Source organism: Gracilinanus agilis, chromosome 3 (assembly GCF_016433145.1).
Source record: "Gracilinanus agilis isolate LMUSP501 chromosome 3, AgileGrace, whole genome shotgun sequence".
NCBI classification, from domain to species: Eukaryota; Metazoa; Chordata; class Mammalia; order Didelphimorphia; family Didelphidae; genus Gracilinanus; species Gracilinanus agilis.
In genome coordinates, this window is record NC_058132.1 from 568,502,638 (window position 1) to 568,509,794 (window position 7,157).

The window sequence follows — 7,157 nt, forward strand, 5'->3', positions numbered from 1 at the left end:
AGAACAAAGAATATGTAGTTTTATAACCCTTTTGGGCATAGTCCCAAATTGCTTTTCAGAATTAATGGATCAATTCATAACTCCACAACAATGCATTCATGTCCAAATTATTTTTGATATTATTTATTTAGGATAATTTTCAATGGTTACTTGATTCATGATTTTTCCTACTCCTCTTTCCCCCCTAACCCTGGAACTGACAAGTAATTCCACTTGGTTGTACATGTATCATTGTTCAAAGCCTATTTAAAAATTATTCATATTTGCAATAGAGTGATCTTTGAATGCCAATATCCCAATCATATTCCTATCAAACCAAGTGATAGATTATATGTTTTTCTTCTCCATTTCTACTCCCAACATTCTTTCTCTGGAGGTGGATAGCCTTCTTTTCCATAAGTTCCTTTGTGTTGTCCTGGAACATTGCATAGCTACTAGTAGGAAAGTCTATTACATTTGATTGTGCCACAATATATCAGCCTCTTTGTACAATGTTCTCTTGGTTCTGCTTCTTTCACTGCATCAATTCCTGGAAGTCTCACATAGTTCATATAGTTCACATAGAAATCTTCCAGTTTATTATTCCTTTCAGCAAAATAGTATACCATCACCATCAGATACTACAATTTGTTCAGCCGTTCCACAATTGATGGATACCCACTTATTTTCCTTTTTTGCCACCACAAAGAGTGTGGCTATACATATATTTGTAGAAGTATTTTTCTTCATTATTTTTGGTGTAAAAACCAAGCAGTAGTATGGCTGGATCAAAGAGCAAGCATTCTTTTACAGCCCTTTATGCGTAATACCAAATTTCCCTCCAGAATAGTTGGATTAATTCACAATTCCACCAGCAGTGTATTAGTGTCCCAATTTTGCCACATCCCCTGTAACATTTATGACTTTCCTTTGTTACCACGATGGCCAATCTACTAGGTATAAAGTGATAACTCAGAGTTTGGTTTTTTTTAATTTGCATTTCTCTAATCAGGAGGGATTTAGAACACTTTTTCTTGTGATTATCTATAGTTTAGATTTCTTCACCTAAAAAGAGCCAATTCATATCCTTTGGCCTATTGTTGATTGGGAATGACTTGATTTTTTTTAATTTGACTTACTTCCTTACATATTTTGGAAATTAACCTTTTTTGCAATGAGTTTTGTTATAAAGATTTCCCCCAGTTTCTTGATTTCCTTCTAATTTTGGTTCCATTGGTTTTGTTTGTACAAAACCTTCTTAATTTGATGCAATCAAAATCATTGATTTTATATTTTGTAATGTTCTCTATCTCTTGCAAAGTCTACAATTTCTTTCTTTCCCACAGATCTGACAGGTATACTATTCTATGTTCACCCAATTTATTCCTTACTTTATTCCCTACATTTAAGTCATTTACCCATTTTGAATTTATCTTCATACAGAGTGTGAGATCTTAATCTAGATGTGAGTTTTCCCATATAGTTTTCCAATTTTCCCAGCAGTTTTTTATCAGAGTGGGTTCTTGTCCAAAAAGCTGGGATATTTGAGTTTGTCGAACACTAATTGATGCCTTAGTCTTTTCCATTGATCTACCCTTCTGTCTCTTAGCCAGTGCCATATTGTTTTGATGACCACTGGTTTATAATATAGTTTAAGATCTGATACTGCTAGGTCTCCATCCTTCACTTTTTTAAAATTGTTTCCCTTGATATTCATGATATATTTTTTCCTGAAGAACTTTCTTATATTTTTTCTAAGTCTATAAAAAAGGTTTTTTCTCAGTTTCATAGGTATGGCAGTGAATAAATTAATTAATTTGGGTAGGATTGTCATTTTTATTTTAATAGCTCATCCTACCTATGAGCAAGAATGTTTTTTTGTGGAAATGTATGTTTTTTTAATCATAATTAAATACATTTTCAAGCATAATAGGACTTCTCTAAGTTGCTCTCTTTATATCTATCAAACCATCATCAATGGATTTCTTCAGCAGCCTAGCAGCATTACTGATCCTTGAAGTTTTTGTCCACATTCCCTACCCCCACACCACCAACCTTTGGAATTTGGCTGAAGCCCCCTGACCCCAGGGCCTCTGAAAATTCATCGTTCCACAGTTCCTCCACAGTTTGCTCCTGGGGAAAGACTATGTCAAAGATCTCATTGTAGTGCTCCACAAAGTGTACTTCTAGCCCTTCAGTGATGAAAGTTGCAAGGTCATAATAGTCCTTCTTGTTCTCTGCAGGGAGGATGACACAGGTGACTCCTACTCTTTTGCCTGCAATGGTCTTCTCCCTAATTCCTCCCATAGGAAGGATCTTGCCAGTGAGGGACACCTCCCCTGTCATGGCCACATTCTGCCGTGCAGGTTGGTTCATGGCTAAGGAAAATAGTACCATGACAATGGTACAGCCTGCACTTGGGCCATCTTTGGGGGTTGCAGCCTCAGGCACATGAAGGTGGATGTGTGAAGTCACCAGGAAATCATTGGATGGGTCCTTATTCATTAAGAATGCCCAAGCAAACGTGTATGCAATCTTGGCACTTTCCTTCATGACATCCCCCAGATGACCTGTCACCTCCAGGCTCCCATCTTTGTTTTCTTTATCCTTGGGGCACCTCGGCGAGGTCTCAATGAACAAAGTAGAGCCTCCCATGACTGTCCATGCCAGACCCATGACCACGCCTGGTGGGGTTACATCATACATGTGCTCCACAGTGAAGATGGGCTTCCCTACAAAGTCCTGTAGGTTCTCAGGTGTTACTTCCACAGACTCCATCTCCCCACTGACTATCTTATAGGCAGATTTTCTTAATACCTTCTCCACCTGCTTCTGGAGATTTTGGACACCACTCTCCCAACAATACTGCTTGATAAGAAAGGTCAATATATCTGATGAGATTTTGGTCTTGCTTTCATCCAGACCACATAGGACTCAGGCCTGAGGGACCAGATAACACCCTGCAATGGCGAGTTTCTCCTGGGCCACATAGCCAGAAACGTTGATCGTCTCCATTCTATCTCTCAGGGGCTCAGGGATGGTTTCTGTAACATTGGCTGTGCAGATGAATAGAACCTTAGATAGATCCACTGGGACATCCAGGTAGTGGTCCAGGAACTTGGAGTTTTGCTCTGGTCTAGAAGTTCAAGTAATGCAGAAGAGGGGTCTCCCTGGTAGCCCCGTCCAATCTAATCCACCTCATCAATTAGATTAGGGGGTTTTCCGTCTTGGTCTTTTTCAGACACTGGATGATTTTCCCTGGCATGGCCCCAACGTATGTCCTCCTGTGTCCCTTGATTTCTGCCACATCAGTCATGCCTCCAATGCTGAACGAAAAATATTCTCTATTCAAAGCTCTTGCAATGGAGCGAGCAACGCTCGTCTTGCCCACTCCTGGAGGGCCATAGAAACAAAGGATCTTCCCTTGTGTTCATCCTCAGAGTTGGCTCACAGCAATAAATTCCAAAATGCACTTCCTAACATCCTCCATGCCATAATGATCTTCCTCCAGGACTTCCTTGGCTCAAGCCAGATCCAGATTCTCATTGCTATACTTTCCCCAGGGTATAGAAGTCATTCATGATATTTTGTTTTTCCTGAAGAACTTTCTTATATTTTTTCTAAGTCTATAAAAAAGGTTTTTCCTCAGTTTCATAGATATGGCAGTGAATAAACTAATTAATTTGGGTAGGATTATCATTTTTATTATAATAACTCATCCTACCTATGAGTAAGAATGTTTTTTTAAATTATTTAGATCCAGTTTTAATTGTGTGAAAAATGTTTTGTAGTTGTAATTGTATGATTTCTATGTTTGTCTCAGTAGATAGATTCCTAAATGATGAGTTGGGTTGGAAATATATAGAAATACAATTATGTGTGTTTATTTGTACCCTGCAACTTTGCTAAAGTTGTTAATTATTTCCAGTAGACATTTTTTGATTTTCTGAGATTCTTTAAGTAGACCACCATATCTATCATCTGTAAAGGGTGATATTTTACTTTCATCATTACCTATTTATTACCTTCAATTTATTTTTCTTCTCTTCTTGCTACCACTATCATTTCTAATATAATATTAAATAATAGAGGTGATAATTAGCATCCTTGCTGCACTACTGATCTTATTTGGAAGCTTTTTAACTTGTCTCCATTATAGATTATATTTATTGATAATTTAACATATGTACTGTTTATTATTTTGAGAAAGGGCCCTTCTACTCCTGTACTTTCTTGTGTTTTCAATAGTAATGGTTGTTGTATTTTGTCCAAAGACTTTTTCTGCATCTATTGAAATAATGATTTGATATCTGTTGGTTTGATTATTGATATTGTCAGTTATGCAGATGGTTTTCCTAAAATGAAACCATCCTTTGCATTTCTGGTATAAATCCCACTTGACCATAATGAATAATCCTCACAATAACTTGCTGAAGTCTTTTTGCTAGTATCATATTTAAAAGTTTTGCATCTATGTTCATTAAGGAGATTGGTCTGTAGTTTTCTTTCTCTATTTTTGGTCTCACTGCCTTTTGAATCAACACCATATTTATGTGATAGAAAGAATTTGCTAAGGCTCTTTCTTTGCTTATTTTGTCAAATAATTTGTAAAGAATTGGGATGTTGTTCTTTAAATGTTTGATAGAATTCATTTTTAATCCATCTCATCCTGGTGATTTTTTCTTAGTAAGTTCCTTGATTACTTGTTCAATTTCTTTTTCTGAGATGGGACTACTTAAGTATTTTATTTCCTCTTTTGTTAATCCAGGCAATTCTTATTTTTGTAAATATTCACCCATTTCACCTAGATTGTCATATTTGTTGCCATATAATTGGAAAAAATAGTTCTTAATAATTACCATAAATTCCTCTTCATTAGAGGTGAGATAACCCTTTTCATCTTTGATACTGTCAATTGCATTCTTTTCTTTCTATTTTTTAAAATTAGATTAACCTCACTTTATTTTATTTGTTTTTTCAAAGTACCATCTCCTTTTCTTATTTATTACCTCAATAGTTCTTTTACTTTCATTTTTATTAATTTCTTCTTTCATTTTCAGGATTTCCCATTTAGTTTTATTTGGAGATGTTTAATTCATTCTTTTTCTAATTTTTTTATTGCAAACACAATTCATTGAACTCCTCCCTTTCTATTTTGTTGCTATAGGCATTCAGGGATATATTTTCCCTCTGAACACTGCTTTGGCTATTTCCCATATGTTTTGATATGTTGTATCCTCGTTGTCATTCTCTTTCATGAAGTCCATAATTGTTTGTATGATTTCTCTTTTGACCCAGCAGTTTTGAAGAATTGAATTATTTAGTTAATGAATTAATTTTAAATTTGTCTTTTCATAGACCCTTGTTAATTATAACTTTTACCACATTATGATCTGAAAAATGCATTTTTTATTTATGCTTTTCTCCATTTGTTTGCAAAATTTCTATGCCCTGCTACAGGTTTGAACTTTGTTTATGTACCATGTATTACTGACGAGAAAATATATTCCTTTTAATCCCTGTTTAATTTTCTCCAGATATCTATTAAGTCTAATTTTTCTAATATTTCATTTACTTCCCTTACTTCTTTCTAATTTATTTTTTGGTCTGATTTATCTACTTATGAAAGGAGAAGGTTGAGATCCCCCACTACTTTGGTCTTACTATATATTTCCTCCTTAAGCTTCTTTAAATTCTCTTTTAGAAATCTAGAAGTTATACCATTTGGTGTGTAATTGTTCAGTATTGATATTATTTCATTGTTTAGAGTATCTTTAAGGAAAATGTTATTTCCTTTCTTATCTCTTTTAATCAAATGAATTCTTACTTTGGCTTTTCTGTTATCATGATTGCTAATCCTACTTTTTTTACTTTAGATGATGCATAATAAAATCTGTTCTAATCTTTTACCTTGAATCTATATGCATCACTCTGCCTCAAATATGTTTCTTCTAAACAACATATAGTAGGATTCTGGTTTTTTAATACATTCTGTTATCCACTTCCTTTTAATGGGTGAGTTCATTTCATTCACATTTAGTGTTATGATTACTTCTTGTGTATTGCCCTTTGTAGAGTAGGAAAATCTTGAACCCCTAAAGACTGCATTGTCCAGAGTTCTTTTCTGTATTATCTAGAATACTTTTCCTTTCATTTACATTTGTGTGGTCACATTTCTATAAGTTCTGAGGCTCCACCTCATGCTGCCTCTTTTACTCTGGTGAGTGGGCTGAATACCTAGGTCTCTTACTGTAGTTATTATTAAAACTTTATTAAAATATAATATTTAGTTATTTAATGTTAATTTTAAAATGTACATCTTTATCCTATTATCCCCTTTAGATCCAACTCTGTTTTCTATCTTTTCATCCTGAGAAATATTTTGCCTTTTAGTCACCCCCCAATCCCCCATTCCTCCAAATAATTCCTTCTTCCCTTGTCTTATTTCCCTTCTACCTCTGTGTGGGGTAAGATAGAATTCTATATCCCACTGAGTAAGTAAGATAGAATTCTTTACCCTGCTGAATATACTTGTTTTTCCACCTCTTACCCAATTAAAATGAGAATAAAGATTCAGCATTGCCCATCACCACTCCTATCTATAATGGTTTTTCCCACCTCTTTATATTATATCATTTGCACTATTCTATCTCTCCCATCCATTTTCTTTCAATGCATCCTTTTCTTTCAGTGCTTATTTGGTTTTTTTGGCATATTGTTCCTATGCATACATATCATATAAAGAATCTTTCCATATCATCACATTTACTTGCTCATCATTTCATCATATATCATTATATACATCATATCTTCATAATCAGCTTATGTCTCCACCCCCTTTCTGTGTAAATTCCTTCCCTCTTCTCTACTATTAAGAATGATTTTTGAAAATTACAGAACACCTCTTTCCATGTAGACATTTAAATATTTTAACCTTAATTAGTCCCTTAAATTTTCTCCTCCTTATTTGCCTTTTGGAGTTTCTCTCGTGACTCGTATTTGGACTTCAAATTTTTTGTTTAGCTTTGACTTATTCTTCAGGAATGCTTGGAAATATTATATCTTATTGAATGACCATTTTCCCCCTGACATAATATACTCAGTTTTGAGGGACAGGTGATTCTGCTTTGTAAACCCAATTTTTGCCTTCCTAAATATCATGTTCCATGCCATTCTAG

General features: G+C 34.7%; 1 pseudogene; it reads right to left on the minus strand.

Moving 5' to 3' along the window:
* Positions 1–1,983: 1,983 nt before the first annotated feature.
* Positions 1,984–3,556, minus strand: LOC123241855 (annotated as a pseudogene).
* Between the last annotated feature and the right edge of the window lie 3,601 nt (positions 3,557–7,157).